This window comes from Bombina bombina, chromosome 3, assembly GCF_027579735.1.
Source record: "Bombina bombina isolate aBomBom1 chromosome 3, aBomBom1.pri, whole genome shotgun sequence".
NCBI classification, from domain to species: Eukaryota; Metazoa; Chordata; class Amphibia; order Anura; family Bombinatoridae; genus Bombina; species Bombina bombina.
This window is the reverse complement of record NC_069501.1, coordinates 156,106,378-156,128,722: the sequence shown is the minus strand read 5'-3', so window position 1 is coordinate 156,128,722 and position 22,345 is coordinate 156,106,378. Positions and strand designations below refer to the sequence as shown.

At 38.5% G+C, this 22,345-nt stretch overlaps 1 pseudogene; it reads left to right on the top strand.

Annotated features, from left to right (window-relative positions):
- Nucleotides 1–22,345, top strand: part of LOC128652993 (multidrug resistance-associated protein 1-like) — a 286,157-nt pseudogene that overhangs the window by 240,340 nt on the left and 23,472 nt on the right.

The window sequence follows — 22,345 nt, the reverse complement described above, 5'->3', positions numbered from 1 at the left end:
TTTCAGACAAACGTCTACTGTTTTTCACTTCTGCTGTATATTTGGCTTCTTGGCTAAAGCATTTGATTTGTGAAGCTTACTTGAAGGCGGGTCAGATCAGATTACTGCTTCTTCTACTAGATGGGTAGCTTCTTCGGTTTTCAAGAATGAAGCTTCTGTTGACTAAATTTGCAAGGCAGCTACTTGGTCTTCTTTGCATACTTTCACAAAATTGTACCATTTTTATATTATAACTTCTTCTGGGGCAGGCTGTTTCTGTGCAATTTTGCCTGGTTGGTTGTTTTTATTCTCTCTTTTTAGGGTTGTATATTTAATTTCCTTATGAGAAAAAAGGTGTTTCTTATCCCACCCTATCTTTTTAATACTTGTGGATTCTCCACAGCTTTGGTATTGGCTCCCAGGAGTAAAGGATCGTGGAATCTTACCACCTTTATGAAAGAAAACATATTTTATGCTTGCCTGATAAATTAATTTCTTTCTACAAGACCCCACCTGTTTTTTTGGTAATGGTTTTTATGTTGTGGCACATCTTTATTCTTGGCTCCTATATATATTTTTGCTCTTTTATTTCTTTTACTACCTTTTTTGCTTGGCTATATGTCATACTAACTACCATAGAGGTGGAAGGGGATATAGAGAGCTCTTGGGTTTTTGGAATATTTGCCTCCTCCTAGTGGCAGGGAAGGTTATTCCAAGGAGTAATGGATCGTGGACTCTTACCACCATGAAAGAAATTAATTTATCAGGTAAGCATAAATTATGTTTTCATGTAGTTTGTCCCTGGAATACCAAACAATCCCCAATAATTAATTTATACATATATATATTGTAGTTTATGCTTTAAAAACTAAATTAAGTTGTATATAATTTCAAATGTGCATATTTATTTTTTATATGTCTTGATTTCAGATCACCCAGACATTAAATTTTTGGGTGCGTAAAGCCTGTGAAATAGAAACGAATGGAGTTGCTATCGAACGGATCTGTGAATATGAAGTAATGAAAAAAGAGGTGAGACGGTGCTGAAAGTATAAAAATATCAGTTCATCATTACTTAGTTTCAAGATTTTGTATTTTATTTATTTTTTACAATGGGACATGAAACTCAAATATTTTTCCTTCACGATTCAGATAGTGCATGCAATTTTAAACTACATTTTTATTCACTTCTGTTATCTAATTTGCTTTATTCGCTTGCTATCCTTTGTTGAAAAGCATACTTAGAAAGGTTTAGGAGCAGCAAAGCACTAGAGCTTGCTGTTGATTTGTGACTGTACAGAAATATGTCCTCTCTTTTGGCTTACTCATTGTGTTCAGCTAGCACCAGTAGAACATTGCTGCTCCTTCAACAAATAATACAAAGAAAATTAAGCAGATAATTATAATAAAAGTTAATTGGAACGTTGCTTTTTAAAATGAATGTTCTATCTGAATCACAAAATACATTTTCTTCTACTTGATACGACGAGTCCACGGATTCATCCTTACTTGTGGGATATTATCCTCCTGCTAACAGGAAGTGGCAAAGAGCACCACAGCAGAGCTGTATATATAGCTCCTCCCTTTTCTCCACCCCCAGTCATTCTCTTTGCCTATACTAGTAATAGGAAGAGGTAAAGTGAAAGAGGTGTTAAAATGATAGTTTTTATTTTCTTCAAGCAAGACTTTTTTATTTTAAATGGTACCGGTGAGTGCTATTTTTCCTCAGGCAGCAGATGGAAGAAGATTTCTGCCTGGAGGTTGATGATCTTAGTAGTTGTCACTAAGATCCAGAGGAGTTCCCACAGAATGGCTGAGGAGTACTTGAGAAGCTTCAGTGTGGGGAAAGTTTTTCATGCTACAAGCATTGAGGTATGTTCAGTCATTTATTTCTGGAGAGACTGTGGTATTTCAGAACTGGCTGACATAGTTCCCATGAGGGAAGGGGTAAGCAGTAATCCTACATATATGAAGGGGTATTACTGGGACCTGTATATTATTGTGTATGGGCTAAAATGCAGCAAAGGAATGGCAGCATGGTTGACACTGGCAACATAACGTTTTTTTATGATGAAACGTTTTTTTTTTTGTTCAATGGTACTGGAGGGTTTCACATGGCTTATATGTTTTACTTGGGGATACAAAAAACCCACATGGCTAGTTCCTATACCGCTTTACAGCGGTTTTTGTTAGGCAGAGAGACATCGCATAGTCTGGGCGGGGCCTAATTTTCGCGCCTCAGATGCGCAGTTGATTTTCATATGAAGGCAGCAGGCTCCAGCTCTGGTGGGCCCAAACTGAAGACAAAGTTATAGTGTGATTTCAGGGGGTTGCTAATCTATTTTTTATAACGTTTTTGGGTAACGTTTTTCTCATAGAGGCTTAATTTGTCCCTTACTTGTGGTGCAATCTTAGGTTACAAGATAAGACACATAAATGCTAAAATTGTGAGAGTTATAACATTTTAAAGCAGATTTGGAAAAATTGTGCGCTTTTTTACTTCTTAAAGGCGCAGTACCGTTTTTCAAATTGTTGTATTTTTTATTAAATAAAGTGTTTTCAAGACTTTTTGTGGTTATTACTAGCCTATTCAACATGTCTGACATTGAGGAAAGTTAATGCTCTATGTGTTTAGAAGCCATTGTGGAACCCCCACTTACATTGTGTCCCTCATGTACTGATAGGGCCTTACATTGCAAAGAACATATTTTAGGTGATAAAAGTATTTCTAGGGCTCCATGTACGAAGCAGCGAAAGCTGCTCCGGAGCCTTTGCGGGGCAGGTTCGCATATGCGAGCCTGCTTCCCGCAATGTAAGAAGCACCTCTTAGGTGGCGAAGCAAAATCACTGAGAGCTCGCTCGCTCTCGGTGATTGACAGCCCCTTCAGTCGCGTGATTGGTCGCGCGACTGAAGGGGCGGGCATTACACACTCCGCTGAGTGTGTAATGATACATACGGGCAAGCGGATCAATAGATCCGCTGCCCGTGTGTAGCGGAGGCGGGCGGACAGCTTCGCGAGTTAAGAAGCTGTCCGCACGCCTCTTAGTACATGGAGCCCCTAAGGATGATTCTCAGTCTGAAGAGAATCAGGTTATGCCATCCAATTCTCCCCAAGTGTCACAACCTTTAATGCCCACTCAAGCGACTCCAAGTACTTCTAGTTCGTCTAATTCTTTTACTCTGCATGATATGGCTGCAGTTATGTCTACTACCCTTACAGAGGTATTATCTAAACTGCCAGGTTTACAGGGTAAGCGCAGTAGGTCCGGTATTAGGGTAAATGCTGAGCCCTCTGATGCTTTATTGGCCATTTCTGATGTACCCTCACAGTGTTCTGAGTTGGGGGTAGGGGAATTGCTGTCTGAGGGAGAGCTTTCAGATTCAGGAAATGTGTTCCCTCAAACAGACTCGGACGTGACGGCCTTTAAATTTAAGCTTGAACACCTCCGCCTGTTACTCCGGGAGGTTTTAGCGACTCTGGATGATTGTGACCCTATTGTAATACCACCAGAGAAATTGTGTAAGATGGATAAATATCTAGAGGTACCTACTTACACTAATGTTTTTCCAGTCCCTAAAAGAATTTCGGACATTGTTACTAAGGAATGGGATAGACCAGGCATTCCGTTCTCTCCCCCTCCTACTTTTAAGAAAATGTTTCCCATATCTGACACCATTCGGGATTCCTGGCAAACGGTCCCTAAGGTCTCCTATTTCTAGGAGCTATTTCTACTCTGGCTAAGCGTACAACTATACCTATTGAGGACAGTTGTGCTTTCAAAGATCCTATGGATAAAAATTAGAGGGTCTTTTAAAGAAATTGTTTATTCATCAGGGTTTTCTTCTACAACCTATAGCGTGCATTGTTCCAGTTACTACTGCAGCAGCTTTTTGGTTTGAGGCTCTAGAGGAGTCTCTTAAAGTTGAGACCCCATTAGATGATATTTTTGATAGAATTAATGCCGCTTTTCAAATGGCTAAATTAGCGGCAAAAAATGCAGGTTTTGCCATTTTAGCGCGTAGAGCGCTATGGCTAAAGTCTTGGTCTGCTGATGTGTCATCAAAATCTAAGCTTTTAGCTATTCCTTTTAAAGGTAAGACGCTATTCGGGCCTGAACTAAAGGAAATCATTTCCGACATTACTGGAGGTAAAGGTCATGCCCTGCCTCAGGACAAGACTGTTAAGATGAGGGCTAAACAAAATAATTTTCATTCCTTTCGAAACTTTAAAGGTGGACCCTCTACTTCCTCCTCCGCCACAAAGCAGGAGGGGAATTTTGGTCAATCCAAGTTAGTCTGGAGACCGAACCAGACCTGTAATAAATGTAAACAAGTTAAGAAGCCCGCTGCTGCTACCAAGACAACATGAAGGGGCAGCCCCCGATCCGGGATTTAGTAGGGGGCAGACTTTCTCTCTTCGCTCAGGCTTGGGCAAGGGATGTTCAGGATCCCTGTGCACTAGAAATTGTGACCCAGGGGTATCGACTAGAATTCAAGGATTTTCTCCCAAGAGGGAGATTTCATCTTTCACATTTGTCTGTAGACCAGACAAAAAGAGAGGCGTTCTTACGCTGTGTAAAAGACCTCTATACCATGGGTGTAATTTGTCCAGTTCCAAAACTAGAACAGGGACAGGGGTTTTACTCAAATCTGTTCGTGGTTCCCAAAAAAGAGGGAACCTTCAGACCGATTTTAGATCTCAAATTTCTAAACAAATTTCTCAGAGTCCGATGGAGACCATACGAACAATTTTGCCAATGATCCAGGAGGGTCAATATATGACCACCGTTTCTTCACATTCCTATCCACAAGGATCATCATCAGTTTCTCAGGTTCACCTTTCTGGACAAACACTATCAGTTTGTGGCCCTTCCTTTCGGGTTGGCCACAGCTCCCAGAATCTTCACAAAGGTGCTAGGGTCCCTTCTGGTGGTTCTAAGGCCGCGGGGCATAGCAGTGGCGCACTATCTGGACGATATATCCCAGGAGTAGAGAACTGGGAAGCGGATTTTCTAAGTCGTCAGACTTTTCATCCGGGGTAGTGGGAGCTACATCCAGAGGTGTTTGCGGCATTGATTCTTCAATGGAGCACATTGGAATTGGATCTGAGGGCATCTCGTCAGAATGCCAAACCTCCTCGTTACGTGTCCAGGTCAAGGGATCCCCAAGCTGTAGATGCTCTAGCAGTACCTTGGTCGTTCAACCTGGCTTATGTGTTTCCTCCATTTCCTCTCCTACCTCGTCTGATTGCAAGAATCAAACAGGAGAGAGCTTCAGTAATCCTGATAGCGCCTGCGTGGCCACGCATGACTTGGTATGCAGATCTAGTGGACGTGTCATCTCTGCCACCGTGGAAACTGCCATTGAGACAGGACCTTCTCATCCAAGGTCCGTTCCAACATCCAAATCTAAATTCTCTGCAGCTGACTGCCTGGAGATTGAACGCTTGATTTTATCTTAGCGGGGATTCTCTGAGTCGGTCATTGATACTTTGATTCAGGCTTGAAAGCCTGTCACTAGAAAAATTTACCATAAGATATGGCGTAAATATCTTTATTGGTGCGAATCCAAGGGCTACTCATGGAGTAGGGTTAGGATTCCAAGGATTTTATCCTTTCTCCAAGAAGGATTGGAGAAGGGATTATCAGCTAGTTCCTTAAAGGGACAAATTTCTGCTTTGTCAATGTTACTACACAAGCGTCTGGCGGATGTCCCAGACGTTCAGTCTTTTTGTCAGGCTTTAATCAGAATCAAGCCTGTGTTTAAACCTATTGCTCCGCCATGGAGTTTGAATTTAGTTCTCAATGTTCTTCAAGGGGTTACGTTTGAACCCATGTATTCCATGGATATTAAGCTTTTATCTTGGAAAGTTTTGTTCTTAGTTGCTATCTCTTCTGCTCAAAGGGTTTCTGAGCTTTCTGCGTTACAATGTGATTCGCCTTATCTTATATTCCATTCTGATAAAGGGGTTTTGCGTACTAAACCTGGATTCCTTCCTAAGGTTGTTTCAAATAAGAATATTAATCAGGAAATTGTTCTTCCTTCCTTGTGTCCTAATCCTTTGTCTAAGAAGGAACGTCTGTTACATAACTTGGACGTGGTTTGTGCCTTGAAGTTTTACTTACAAGCGACCAAGGATTTCTGTCAAACATCTTCTCTATTCATTGTTTATTCTGGAAAGCGTAGGGGTCAAAAAGCTACGGCTACCTCTCTTTCTTTTGAGCTGAAAAGCATCATCCGCTTGGCATACGAGACTGCTGGACAGCAGCCTCCTGAAAAAATGACGGCTCATTCTGCTATAGCGGTGGCTTCCACATGGGCTTTTAAAAACAATTCTTCTGTTGAACAGATTTGTAAGGCTGCGACTTGGTCCTCCCTTCATACCTTTTCCAAATTGTACAAATTTGATACTTTTGCTTCTTCGGAGGCTATTTTTGGGAGAAAAGTTCTTCAAGCAGTGGTGCCTTCCGTTTAGGTATCTGTCTTGTCCCTCCCGTTCATCCGTGTCCTGTTGCTTTGGTATTGTATCCCACAAGTAAGGATGCATCCGTGGACTCGTCGTATCTAGTAGAAGAAAAGGAAACTTATGCTTACCTGATAAATTGATTTCTTCTACGATACGACGAGTCCACGGCCCTCCCTGTCATTTTAGACAGATTATATTTTTGTTTTCAAAACTTCAGTCACCTCTGCACCTTTTAGCTTTTCTTTTCTCTTCCTATACCTTCGGTCGAATGACTGGGGGTGGAGAGAAGGAAGGAGCTATATATACAGCTCTGCTGTGGTGCTCTTTGCCACTTCCTGTTAGCAGGAGAATAATATCCCACAAGTAAGGATGAATCCGTGGACTCGTCGTATCGTAGAAGAAATCAATTTATCAGGTAAGCATAAATTTCCTTTTTTTGAGTTTCATGACCTTTAACTTACTGAGGTTTCAGAAACCTGACTCTCCTTATTACACACAGTTTCATATTCTGAACCAGTATGGTGAGCTACAATTTAGCCATTGTCTTAGGGCCAGACATAGCCAGGAAATACAAATGGGCAATTTATATTCCACTTGCACTTTTTAATGCATATTTTCTGTTTCATCACTCTCTCATTTTCTTATTTGCTTAAAGGGACACTGAACCCAATTTTTTTCTTTGGTGATTCAGATAGAGCATGCAATTTTAAACAACTTTCTAATTTACTCCTATTATCAAATTTTCTTCGTTCTCTTGCTTTCTTTAATTGAAAAAGAAGGCATCTAAGCTATTTTTTTGGTTCAAGACCATGGAAAGCACTTGTTTATTGATAGGTGAATTTACCCACCAATCAGCAAGAACAACACAGTGTGTTCACCAAAAATGGGCCATCATCTAAACTTACATTCTTGCATTTCAAATAAAGATACCAAGAGAATGAAAAGTATTTGATAATAGGAGTAAATTAGAAAGTTGCTTAAAATTGCATGCTCTATCTGAATCACAATAGAAAAAAAAATTTGGGTTCAGTGTCCCTTTAAAGGGACAAAAATTTAATTTTAAGCAAATTAAAAACTATTTACTGGCACAAAATATATTCAGACAAATTCATGAGTTTGTTCCTTTATATTGTGAGATTATGTATACCAATTCAAGTTAGGATATAAATGGAATATTATATTGCAGTTATATTGAATTCAAATATCAATAGCAATAATAATATATAAATAATGTATAAATATAACTTGGCTGGTAATTGGTTGTTTACATATATAAATATATATATATATAGGCAATAGTTTTATTCATAAATTGATTTATTTAACTGACTATTAAAGGGCCATTAAATTGCTGGGTTCACATACAACAGAACAGTTACCATTCACAATGCTATTATTTCTTTCTTAACGTGGGGAGAGAACTGTTTGTTAATCATCACCTGGCCACCAGGAGGAGGCAAAGAACACCCTACACCAAGAGCTTTATTACACCTTCTACTTCCCTGTACCTCCCAGTCTTTCTTTGCCTCTCCAGATACAGGTAAAAATCAAGGTGCTCAGAATTGTATTTTGAGAAGGGGATTTTTGATCATGTGCTCCCCTTATAAGGTGAATCCTTGAAGAGAGAGGCATAGGAGAGTACATGGTTGTGAAATGTAATCCTTCTGCGGGAGACGTGGCCATAAGCTTGCCACAGGTGTCACCGGAACTGGTCCTTCAGTTTCCTCCTGCTTGGCCATGTAGATGTACTCCCTCAGGTATCCTCTACTGTCTAGTGCAGTACTGGATGTGCTTTCTACTGTATCCTCATGTATCATCTAGATTAGTGAAGTGGCTGTCTGCTTGGTAAGTACCTTATTCACTCGCACAGCTCACAGGCTATCAGTAGGTGCATGTTTAGTGTGTGCATCATAGCATCATCAGTGAAAAACATGCAGGTAACACAGTCTGGGCTCACACTCTATTTAACTGTATAGCTTGAGCTTTTATTGTTAGTGTGCATACTTATGGCTGTATGAAGTGCACTGGGCTTTATTTCAGGCAATTTTTGGTTGCTCAATGTTCTGTGGTTTTTATAGTACAGTCCCTTTAAATTTTTGCATTAGCTTTACTAGCCGCTTTCTCACTCTCGATCAGAGCTGCCTGCGGGGTAGTTAGAGCACTATGAATGTGCGTTTTGGAGCGCGTAGCACAAGGACTGTGATAGCGCAGCTCGGGAATCATTTCTCTCATGCATGTTTAACTTTTTTTCCTGCCGTACTTGTATTTTCGCACAATGGGCTGCTCCTCCCTCACTCTGCTGGCGGCCATAGTTTGCTCTGGACACAACATGTTTTCTCTCTGTAGAAATTGTACATGAGGGGGTAAGATACCCTGTACCAAGAGTGGGGTGGGTGTTTTAGGTATGTTTATCCTTATACAATTTTGTATACCACATTTGGTTAATTTTTTGAGACATTTAGCAACCTGTCAGTGCCTTTCTTAGCTCAGTGGATGGCTTTGCTACCATTTGAACTATAATCCTTTACTTGTTGTTACTTTTGGTGTGCTGCTTACACTTGTGCTCTATGTTTACACTTATGTTTAATACGGTGTTATTTTGTGCTGTGTATCTTGATTTCTGTGATATGGAGCAGACTGGAACTGTCCCTTCTAGGTTAGAACCTTTAGAGGATAGACCTACAGATTTTGTATTTTCAACCAACAAATGTATTCTTTGCAAATGTGCTACTGTCTGCCCTTCAGTGCAACTTTGCAGTACCTGTATTGCAATCACAGATAACTAAGAGCTCGTTTCCATTGAGCCGTTTGAAATGGAGCCGTAAGCTTCCGAAGTTGCCAGCAGCTAAAAGTAATTTACGGCTCCATTTTAGTACCAGGTTTCCATTGAAATAGTTTGCGCATTGGGTGCAGTCGCTCTTTACGTGTAGGTGTAAATAAGTGTTGTGTTAACGCTTCCACCCGATGCCGGATTTCTAAAACATTTATAGGTTACTATGGTAACCCGACCTTACTCTACACTCTATCGCAAAACAAATATACTGTATGTATGTAGGCGAGCTCAAAATATAAAGGTATAAACTAAGAAATAGTTCACATACAAAGATAGCATATGTGATACATATAGAATTCAAATGCTAAGTCTAATAGTAAAACACTAATAGCAACAAAGTGTATATAAAATGACAATTTATTGGTAATAAAAAAACTCAAGGTACTAAAAGTCGGACGTCTCCGATAATGTTATATTTAAAACAAACAGCATAAAAGAGAACTAAAAATAGGGAATATTGCCACCACTAAAGTCTCAAAAAAGACACGTTATCCACCTGCAGATGGAAAAAACGCCAACTACCATTAAGAGAAATTTGGCAACAACGTCTCAAATGTGTCTCAAATACAACCGCAGGCTTTCCACAGCAGTGTATAGTTCGAGATCAGGATAAGTATCCTATAGCGTATACTTGCACAGTACCTGACTTCCAGACTAGAAGTGGACGTGGATGATACAAACTTTTCACAGCCGCTCAGCCTCTGTGTTTCTTTTCCTCTGCCGTTTTGGTCACATGTGCGTATGACGTCACAGAACTCCAATCGTATTGGTAGACACTTGTTTCTTTGAAATTACAGCTGATCTGCTTTCACAAGTGTTGAAGTAAAGACCGCATCCGCTCTTTAGTGCAATCTAGCACGCAGGATGATTCCTCAAAGGCTTGTAGATTAAACTTTAAAGGCTTGTCTTTGTCTTGTCTTTGGCACTTATTAGTGCAAACTTTCTATTTTTGTAGGCTTGTCTTTAAGTAAATGTACCAAAGATGAATACCGCTAAGTCCTCCGTAGATATAGGGGAACACTTAACAGATGGTTATAGAATAATTCAAATCTGTACTGACTACATAACATCAACCCGTTTCTCCCTGAATGAGGTCTAAGCTACCCATTGCACCTTAAAAGGGCAATCAGCTCTTTTGCAGCCCATTAAAATAAAGTCCTAATCTAAAATAAAACACCCAAAAAAATAAAAAATAAAATCCTAGATTTCAGTAGCTCTCATCCTATTTGCAATATTTGAAAATATCAGCCAATAGGAATGCAACGGTACCCCAATATAAAATGGGTACCTTGCATTCAAGCTTCAGTGTGAGGCAATGATCGTACAAAGAGGATCCTCCACGCTGGATGGCTTCGTGGCTCTTTTCCGCGGTCACCTCCGCTCCGCGTCGCCTTGGTCCTGGATGAAGATAGAAGAGATCCCCGTGCTGGATGAAGATATTGCCACCTGGAAGACCTTCAGCGCTGGCCTTCAGGAATGGTGAGTACCTATTTGGGGGTTAGACTTAGGTTTTATTTTTATTTTTTTGGGTGTTTTTTTTTTTTAAATTAGATCTGTTTTTATTTTTAAAAGAGCATATTAAAGCTGTTTTTAAAATGATCATCATTACAAAGAAAGCTGGATTTTCTTTTATGTTAGCAATAAGGAATTGCGAAGAATTAACCTCCTGCTCCCTGTGAGTATTTGCCATTTGATGTCCCTCCATCTTGTATGGTCTACACTATTGTGAATTTGTATATTAAGCATTCTAAGAAATAACGGATCCTACATAAGTAACTCCCAGGACCTGTGCTGCCATAAACTTTGCAGAACCTGTTTTGGAAAAAGGCCAGGATTTTTATTCCAAACTGTTCATTGTTCCCAAGATGAAGGTAACTTTCAAGCCTATTCTGGATTTAAAAACTTTGAACAAGTTTCTTAGGGTTTTTGCTTTCAACATGGAAACAATTCAGAATATTCTACCTCTTGTTCAACAGGGTCAGTACATGTCCACAATATATTAGAAAGATGCTTACCTTCATATCCCTTTCCAAAAGGGCCATCACCAGTTCCTAAGGTTTGCCTTTCAGGACAAACACAGGAGAGCACTGGGAGTTTGGTCTCCTCAGGAGGCAACGTTACCAATAAATATCTTGGAACTCCACGCAATCTTCATGTCCCTTCAGAGCTGGCCTCATCTGAAAAGAGAGACTTACCTGCATTTTCAATCAGACAATGTCACAACTGTAGCTTATATTGATCATCAATGGGGAACACGCAGTTCCTCAGCGATGAAGGAAGTCTCACAGGTCTTGAACTGGGCAGAGAACAATCTCTTTATGATTTCTGTGATTCACATCCCAGGAGTGAACAACTGGGAAGCTGATTAACACAGTTAACAATCTCTTCATCCAGGGGAATTCTCTAGCAGCTCCTTGGTTGTTTTATCCACCATCTGTTCTGCTTCCAAGAGTTATAGCTGACATAAAGCAAGAACTCTCATCAGTAATTAATTCTGATTGCTTCAGCCTGGTCCTGCAGAACTTGGTTTACGGATCTGGTGCAGATGCCCAATTTTCTTCTGTGGTTTCTTCTACTACACAACCTTCTGTCTCAAGGCCCCTTTTATCATCAAGATCGTGAGTCTCTAAACTTAAAGGCTTAGAGATTGAACGCCTATTTTTTTTTTTTTTTTTTAAAAAGACTGTTTCTCTGATGCTGTGGTACACACCTAAATTCAAGCCAGAAAGCCTGACAGAAGAACAATCTATGAAAAGATTTATAAAATGTTTCTTTCTTGGAGAGAAAAACGGGGTTTTAGCTAGCATTCTTTTAGAAATCCAAACAGTTTTACATTTTTACAATATGGTTTAGATAAAGGTTTATCTGCTTGCTTTTTAAAGGGTTAAATTCAAACTCTTTCTATTTTATACCACAAAAAGATTGCTAAATGTTCTGTTGTTTAAAGCTTTGTCCAGGCTTTAGTCAGGATAAACCAGTTTCTCAGATATCGCAACCATGCTAACTTCTTCTCCCCGTAGACTTCAAGGGGGCACGCTGTTAAATCCTCCCAAAAACTAACACATCTCTCGTGCGCTAACCCAACACCGTATTCAACCAGCATCGATAGAGACGAAGGTAGTTAATGAATACTTTACATTCTAGTGCTCTTAACTTAGAAGAAAGTGTTTTTATTTTTAAAAATATATTTCTCTCTCTCTTTCTCTTATTTTTTTCTAAAATGTATATATACCTATATACTGTATCTACTGTATATGAATATACACACGCACATATATATATATATATATATATATAAATATATATGCATAATAAATAAATATATATATATATATATATATATATATATATATACACATAATTTACCTTCCCTTTCAAATACCTTGTCATATACAATTTATTTTAAATATTTAAATAAAATGCATTCATATTTTTAATTTTTTTTAATCAGAAAGTGAATATGTGTGTAATAGTTTGTTTTAATGTGTTTGTGATGTGTTTTGTGCATCTTTTTTTAACCCTTATACTTTACACTAGATGTCGAGTTGTGCTAATACTTTGAGCCCAACCATTTACTTTCAACTTGTAACATTAGCGCTCCACTTATTTACTCCTTAATTATTTAAATACAGTATTTTTTTCTGGCGACAGTTCTAGTTTGCTCATCATTTTCCCCTGCTTTGTCCTTTCCCACCATTCTACTTCTCCTTTCTTCGCTATACATCAGAGTGGTGGGAGGGAATAAGTGCTCTTGGAGATTTGGGAATCTTTGCCTCTTCCTAGTTGCCAAGAGTTGAATCCCAGGAGAAATGGATTGTGGAATCTCACTACCATATAATAAATTTATCAAGTGAGCATACATTTTGTTTTTCTTCATTCTCTTGGTGTCCTTTGATGAAGGCAGACACAGGACCGCTGAATGATGACGGCACATATATGCCTCTTGGCTCACCTCATGTGTTCAGCTAGCTTCTATTAGTGCATTGCTGATCCTTCAACAAAGGATACCAAGAGAATGAAACAAATTAGATTAATATTGGTAAATAATTTGCATGGGATAAAGTGACTTTAGATGACCTAAGTACTAAACAATACTGCAAAATTAGTTTTTAACTATAAATTTTATTTAGCATTTTTACAGGAAAATGTTGATATTTCATAGGCATGACAGAAATTTGAATACAATGGTCCTTTAACAAGTTTGTTTTCAGTCCATTTTAGTGAAATATGCCTTGGTGATGGGTTACAGGTATTTAAAGCAAATCCTATTTAATTTTTTTGTTCGAAATTCCATACTGTATACTTTGTATGTAATTTTATTTCAGGCACCTTGGATTATGTCTAAAAGACCTCCCACTGGATGGCCAGATAAGGGGGTTATAGAGTTTGCAAATTATCAAGCCCGATACAGGGAGGATCTCGACCTTGTTCTCCGAGGTATATCCTTCCAGCTACATACAACAGAGAAGGTAATGTTTTCAATATGTCATGCTGCATTTAAATTATAAGATTTATAGCCCTTTTGTGCTGTAGAAATCCAATAATAACAATGCTATACTTACTTTATATGTTTCTTAAAGGGACAGTATACACCAATTTTCATTTAACTGCATGTAATAGACACTACTATAAAGAAAGAATATGCACCGATACTGATATAAAAATCCAGTATAAAACCTTTTAAAAACTTACATAGCACTGTTGGTAAGATTAGCATGGGGCACCCACTGAAAGGGGCTGATAGCAGACCCCCCCCCTCTACCCGCATATGAAAAAACCCATAATACAAACAGAAGCAGTGTGAAGTCTGCATACATCTAGAACTTTGGGGCTTGGTTATGAGTCTGAAAATCAGTTCAATGTTATTTAAAAATAAGCAAAACTATACATTTTTACAGAAACATACCCAGATGGGCTATATAAATGAATCATCTACAAAACATTTATGCATAGAAAAATCTAGTGTACAATGACTCTTTAAGCCCTAATAGGTACCCAAAACTGGGTCTCTGTGTTTTATTATTTGATAATCAACCTAATCAAACCCCTATTGCACCCAAGGAACTATTTGCTGTTATTTCTTCTACAACTTCCATGGCAAATGCAACATAAATTATTCTGGGAATAATGATATTGCCCATTCTAGTAAAATGTTATATATTATATTGCACCTGAATAATGGGTCATCAAGATAATATTCTGTGCATAATTTTTTACAACTGGAATACTAAGACATAGATATCTAGAAACCTTAGCTATTTTTTCATGTTTGAGTCAGTCCCAAACACTTGTATTCTGCTCCAAACATTACATACTTCATAGCATGTATGTCAAGATTATATTTTTTTTAAAATCTCTATCTAGCTATCTGTTTATAATCTCTCTCTCTCTTTATAATCTCTCTATATCATCTCTTTCGCTTTATCATCTCTCTCTGTCATCTTTCTCTCTCTCTCTATCATCTCTCTTGCTTTATCATCTTTCTATCATCTCTCTCTATCTCATCTCTCTCTCACCTCTCTTGCTTTATCATCTTTCTATCATCTCTCTCTATCTCATCTCTCTATCATCTCTCTCATCTCTCTATCATCTCTCTCTATCATCTCTCTTTCTCTATCATCTCTCTCTCTCTCTCTCTCTCTCTCTCTCTCTCTCTCATATCTCATCTCTCTCTCTCTCATATCTCATCTCTCTCTCTCTCTCATATCTCATCTCTCTCTCATCTCTCTCTCTCTCATCTCTCTCTCTCTCATCTCTCTCTCTATCATCTCTCTCTCTCTCTCTCATCTCTCTATCTCTCTATCATCTCTCTCTCTCTATCATCTCTCATCTCTATCATCTCTCTCTATCATCTCTCTCTATCATCTCTATCTCTATCATCTTTTTCTTTCTATAATCTCTTTCGCTTTATCATCTCTATCATCTCACTTTATATATTATTTCTTTCTATGATCTCTTTCTCTCCATCATCTCTTTCGCTTTATCATATCTCCCTCACTCTCTATTATCTCTTTCTCTCTATCATCTCTTTCTATTATCTCTTTCTCTCTATCATCTCTTTTGCTTTAAAATCTCTCTCTCTCTCTATGATCTATTTCTATCATCTCTCTCTATCATCTATTTCTATGATCTTTCTCTCTATCATCTCTGTCGCTTTGTCATCTCTCTATGATCTCTCTCACTTTATCATCTCTCTCTATCATCTCTTTCGCTTTATCATCTCTCTCTATCATCTCTCTATGATCTTTAAAAGATCTCTCTTGCTTTATCATCTCTTTCTGTGATCTCTATCTCTCTCTCTATGATCTCTTTCTCTATCATCTCTCTCGCTTTATCATCTCTCTATCATCTCTTTCCCTTTATCATCTCTCTCTATCATCTCTCTATGATCTTTAAAAGATCTCTCTTGCTTTATCATCTCTTTCTGTGATCTCTATCTCTCTCTCTATGATCTCTCTCTCTATCATCTCTCTCGCTTTATCATATCTCTCTTCTCTCTCATCTCTCTCGCTTTATCATCTCTCTCTCTCTCTGATCTTTTTCTATCTATCATCTCTCTTGCTGTATCATCTCTCTATCATCTTTTTCACTTTATCATCTCTCTATCATCTCTCTCTATAATCTCTTTCAATGATCTCTTTCTTTATCATATCTCTCTCTATGATCTCTTTTTATGATCTTTCTCTCTGTCATCTCTCGCTTTATAATCGATATCTCTCTCTCTATCATCTCTTTGTCTCTATCATCTCTATCATCTCTCTCTATGATCTTTTTTGCTTTATCATCTCTCTCTCTAATCTTTTTCTATGATCTCTATCATCTCTCTCTCTATCATCTCTCTCTCTATCATCTCTCTCTCTATCATCTCTCTCTCTATCATTTCTCTCTCTATCATCTCTTTTGCTTTATCATATCTCTTTCTCTCTCTCTCTCTCTCTCTCTCTCTCTCTCTCTCTCTCTCTGTCATCTCTCTATCATCTATTTCTGTGATCTTTCTCTCTATCATCTCTCTCACTTTATCATTTCTCTCTGATCTCTCTCTCTATGGTCTCTTTCTATGATCTCTTTCTCTCTATCATCTTTCGCTTTATCATCTTGTGCTCTCTCTTTTATATATATATATATATATATATATATATATATATATATATATATATATATATATATATATATATCCTCTCTCTCTATCATCTCTTTCTATCATCTCTCTCGCTTTATCATCTCTATCATCTCTATCTATTAATGCAATTTAGTTAAAATTATTAGGTAATGTCTTAAAAAGATTAGGATTGTGGTAGAATTTAGAAAATATTAACTTTTCTGAATTTTGCTAATTTTTACAAAAATAAAGAGATAAAACCTTTGAGAGCACAATCAGTGTTTACTTTTTGTGGTGTATATTGTAAGCTATTTTGGATTCCTCAGTTCAATAACACATACTGTATACACCCAATTGTAATTGTTTTTAGCTTGGTATTGTTGGAAGAACAGGAGCTGGGAAAACATCGCTCACAAACTGCTTATTCAGAATAGTGGAAAGTGCTGGTGGAAAGATCGTCATTGATGGGATTGATATTGCAACAATTGGGCTCCATGATTTACGATGTAAACTCAACATTATCCCACAGGTGAGCATTGAATGACAAAAAAGAATAAACACTTTCTCTATATTAAGAAAACATATGTTTAATCCCCCTAATGTATAATTATGACCTTACCGGTTTAGGTGTAGTGTGTGTCATGTTATTAGTACTGGCTCTGAGCTCAGTCACTTCATAAAGGCCCAATAATTAAAAACTCCTGTGCATGGAGAGAAATCACACATTTGTTTTTTGCATTAAATTGTAATGTAGGCGCATCTCCGCACAAAGAACCATGCAAAATGAGATAAACCGCTCTCAGGGTAAAATTTCCCTTTTTAAACGTAACAAGGAGAAAAAAGAAGCTTTTAATAAAGCACTCCCTTCATATAGAAAGTGGAACCAGGTATATGAGTATATTAGATTAATTAAAACTTTAACTTTTATTAACCACCATAAAAATAATATATTTAAAGTAACATCAATTAAAAATCCAAAGTGGATATATAATCCATGCAAGACGACCTCCTCAAATAGATGTCAATATTACAAATTTATATCCAGAGGCGTTGTTATGGAGCAATTTGCAATGGTTGTCCCATTGTGCAAATATCACTGAATATGAAAAGATCCCTATATAACTGAGGATATAATCCTCAACATACTATCTTTGTTTACAGAGAGATATGTGCAATTATTAAAACTGGTCGAGTCCGTGCATCCAAACACTGCAAAAATGATCCCCTGAAAGATGTAACAAAATTAAAGCTATTAAGCCATAATAGAGGTCCTGCAAGGATTAATTAATCTGGTATACTCCTATACTTGGTTCCACTTTCTATATGAAGTGAGTGCTCTGTTAAATGCTTCTTTTTTCTTCTAATTACTTTTGCTATTTTTAACTGGCATGGAGCACCCCCCACAATGAATTGAATCAAATTTAATTTGTAATAGTTAAGCGATAGATATCAGTGGGTATAAGTATAATACTGAAAATTTCCCCTTTTTCAAAATTCTTTGAGGTACCTAGTAGTACTGGTGAGATGTCTTAGATAATCTCGCCAGACTAGAGAGCTTTACATAATTGGGCCATAAGTGAGCACCATCTAGAAAAGTCTAGAGTAGAATCCAGAAATAAAACTAATTTCTGTAACAAAATTGTGTTAAATATGTCTACCAAGCTGATGCCAGAGCACCTAACAAATGAATGCCAGACATGCAAAACTCCAAGGCCCACTTTAAGTTTGTGATCCATGGCTAATAAATATGTCCCTGTTATTTCATCTTATGACTACACGCAAGAACTAGAAGACATAACAAAAAGACTATTAGCCTAAGAAGATGCATAACCAGCTGTGAGGAAGCAGAAGAAAAAGCTTCCTCACCCAACGTCTACATGACTGGAGTCTTACCCCGGGGATAGGCAGCAGTGCAAGAGATATATCTATCTAGAGACCAGTTGTGCAGAAGCATGTCTGTTTCCATCAACATAAACCTTAAAATAGTTAAATGTCCCTTTAATATCGCCTGAACAACTACTTTCTTTTCTTTTTTTTTCCCACAGGATCCAGTTTTGTTTTCCGCTACCCTTCGAATGAATTTAGATCCTCTAGAAAAACATTCTGATGCTGATCTTTGGGAAGCTTTAGAAATGTGTCATCTAAAGAATTTTGTTCAGTCACTTCCAAAGAAACTGTATCATGAGATTTCAGAGAGTGGTGACAATCTGAGGTAAAATAAGCACTTTCCTGGTATTGCTAGTGTGAATTTTAGGGACAAGAAGAAAAAATAAAAACACTAATTAATAGCTTTTATCCTTTCACTGTGGATTTTAGGCACCGAAAGATTGCAAAAAGTAACAATACACAATGCAAAAGAGGATTTTTTTCCTTTGCATTTGTTTTCGGAAGAATCTAAGAACACAACGAAAATTGAATTTTCTTTATATTCTTTGCTTTACCGAAATTTATTTTCTTTTAAAATGTTCATTATCGGTTAGTGGATGCTGTTTTTTATGATACAAGCAGGCATTATCCATTAAATGCAAACCAGGAAGGAGCTGCAGAATAGAGGGACAGTTTCTCTTAGCCTGTCAGTGGTAGCCTGTGGAGTTTTCTAGCCAACCAGCATTCTCGGGGGAGGGAACTGAAAGGGCGCAGAGCTGCCAGTGCTCAGAGGCTCAGATCTGTGGAGGAACTGTAGGAGGCTATGGACAGACATAGTGGTTTTATCGCAGTAGCAGCATAGCAGTGCTTGTAGTATAGAGGGGTACCAAGAAATTACCATATAACACTGGTCCAATTAAGAATATAACACTCTATCCTCAATTATGGACTACTCCTACAGGAGACATCAGCACCTACACTAAAATAAAAGTAACATCAAAATTTAAAACCAAAGTCAAATACTGTTCATAAGGAGGAAGTACTAAAAAAACCTATACAATGTTACTAGCACCAAGGGCATATTAAGGCTTAGGCCAACAAGGCCCATGCCTAGGGCGTCAATTCTGGGGTGGCAGCACTTTTTGTCCATTGCCCCCGGCCACTGCACTAGTGTGTAAGACATAGACTTGTACTTTAAAAAAATTGACTTGTTCCGGCTTGCCGCCGACATCATATGACGTCCACCAATAGGGTCTTCCTGCAGTCTGCACATGGCTCGAGTCAGTCACGCACATGCGCACGTGATCTCACAGGCCAGGTGGCAGTCGGGTTTGGCAGAGCTGAAGAGGCGGAGGCGAAGCCTATATTAGTGTCACACTGGCTGAGTAGTGGACTGGCTGGACTTGGAGAGCTCAGTTGGGTCACTCACTGAAGAAAATACATTTAATTAAAATAGCAGCACTTTGCCAATGACTGTTGCCTGGCATCATGTATGGAGGATCATCCCTGGACCGTGATGATATGAGGAATATCGTTTTGTGTCTGTAGTCTGGACTCTGTATAAATATTGTAAAATCATGCTAACTAAAACGCTGTTAGTTTAGCATGCCATTGATGTTTAATTTTGCTTCACAATAGGCAGACAAGCATACAAGTAAGAGAACAGTTACACTCAGAGTGACACATAAAAAATGAGATGATTAAAAATCATCTAATTAACTAGGCTACACTAAGAAAATTCTTTTGAATAATATGTATCTTGCATATAAGTACTCTCCTGAAGGCATTTCATTACCATGACTTGTTAAAAAAGTGTTCATTTTTAATATTTTGTTAGCTGCTTTAATTAAGCCATTTAAAGACTCCATTATCTCCATAACATGACTTTAGTGGTATTTATTACATTTACTTTTGTGTACTATATAATTTAAACTAAATATTTATTAGTCACAGAAATTCTGCATGAGTTGTAATCTAGTTTCACAATAACTGCTATCTTTCTTTAAAAAGCAGTACTGTAAAGCTTAGGAGCCAGCCCATTGTAGGTTCAGCACTCTGGATAGCACTTGCTTATTGGTGGCTACATTTAGAAAACCAATAAGCAAGCATAACCCAGTTTCTGAACCAAAAATGGTCTGGCAAGGCAACTAAGCTTTTAAGTCACATTACTCCCTGACCAAAAGATTTTATGGCTAAAAATGGCCTAAATCATGGGGGGGGGGGGGGGGGGCAGCAGGATTTTGAGTGCCTAGGGAAGCACAACGCCACTGACAAGCACCAATCAAAAAACTGGTAACTAGCCGCCAGAACTATAATAGGGCAATAATACAAGCTAATCACTTCCAATCCAAAGGATTCGTAAAACACTGTTTTAATCTAAAAGGCTCTCATCTGGTCTAAGTTTAAAGGAGTGTACAACTATCAAATCTTGCCCCAAGGATTATAGCCTCCAATAGGGGGTGGAAATATATATATATATATATATATATATATATATATATATATATATATATATATAATATATAATATATATGTGTGTGTGTGTGTATATATATGTATTTCCATCTAAAGGGGAGGAGAGTACATGGCTTCATTCATTACTTGTGGGTAATAAGAACCTGGCCACCAGGAGGAGGCAAATACACCCCAGCCAAAGGCTGAAATACCTTCCCCTCATCCCCCCAGTCATTCTTTGCCTTTCGTCACAGGAGGATGGCAGAGAAGTGTCGGAAGATTCGGAGTTGTCTCTTATGGAGGGTAGAACTCTTCGGAATGGAACTGGAGTTTTAAGTAGTCTTGTCAGCCTCTCAGTGAGAGCCTGGGTGAAACTTAGAGTCTGCAGGTGCAGGGAGAGTCTTTCTGCAAAACCATCCCGACTCATATTAACAGCTTCATAAGCAATCAACATTGATGAGTTTCGCTGCCTGCTTTCTACACTCAAGTCCATGTCAGGAACGATGCTACTAACCTGTCACACTTGAAGGGCCATGTTCCTGTTCCACGGCATAGATTATGGTAAGATCGTTTCATTTTATTATATTCATAATTATAACGGAGAAGACAGGGTCACAGTGTGACACCTTTATCTTTATAGAATCAAGGATTAATATTCCTGGAAAGGGGATTATTGAACAGGGGGGTTATACATTATATTGTTTATTGTGTCATTGCTGCGTTATGTGCGAGATGAGGCTCTGGCAATAGTGGAACTGACAGGTTCTCTTCCAGGAGCATTTGCGTGGCCGTTTTGGCGCTTTTTCTTCCCTAGGCACTTCCTGTGTCACCGGGTGTGGCCTAGGCAACTTCTTCTGCCTGACTGGCGCAAGAGACGAAGAGGTTTCTGTAGTCTGGTGAGTGCCCTGGCCATTGGAGGTTATAAAGGTTCCCTTTTTTATTATTAAAATCTAGTCCATAAAAAAAATGCAAGCTATGGAGGACTCTGACACATTTTAACAAAGTCTCATACCTGTGGGAGGAGGTTCTGGTAGATCAGCTCAACTATGTTCCACATGCCTTGATAATGTTGCGACATCTAAAAATAAGAGGATGTCTAGTACTACTGAGTTGTCCACCTCTGAGGGTTCTCCATCCCATGAGGTACATTCCCTGCATCCATCTCCTATTGCACATGCAGTGCCCCCAACCATTACTCCTACGGGAGAGCTTCGTTGGCCGTCAGATTTTGTGGATCAAATGCAAACGGCGGTATCAAAGGTGATCCAAGCTTTACCATGTTCTGCTAAGCGCAAGCGTAGGACGCATCTTGGCAGTCCAGCCCAGGGGTTCTCTACGCCTGTATATCAGAGGCATTATTTGCTGATGAGGCCCAATCCGACTCTTCGGAGGAGGCCCCTTCTGAATCGGAATCCATGTCATCGAGGCCTCCGGGTGCGGAGGAGCCTGACTTTAGGTTTCAGATGGAGAATTTGTGCTTTTTGCTGAAGCAAGTGCTTGCTACTCTGGAGATTCCGGAACCGAAGCTTCCGGAGGTACCTTTGATTCCTAAGCTTGATAAAGTATATGAGGACAGGGTGGTATCTGAGACCTTCCCGGTTCCTGTTAAGATGGCTAATATTATTTTGAATGAATGGGAGCGACTAG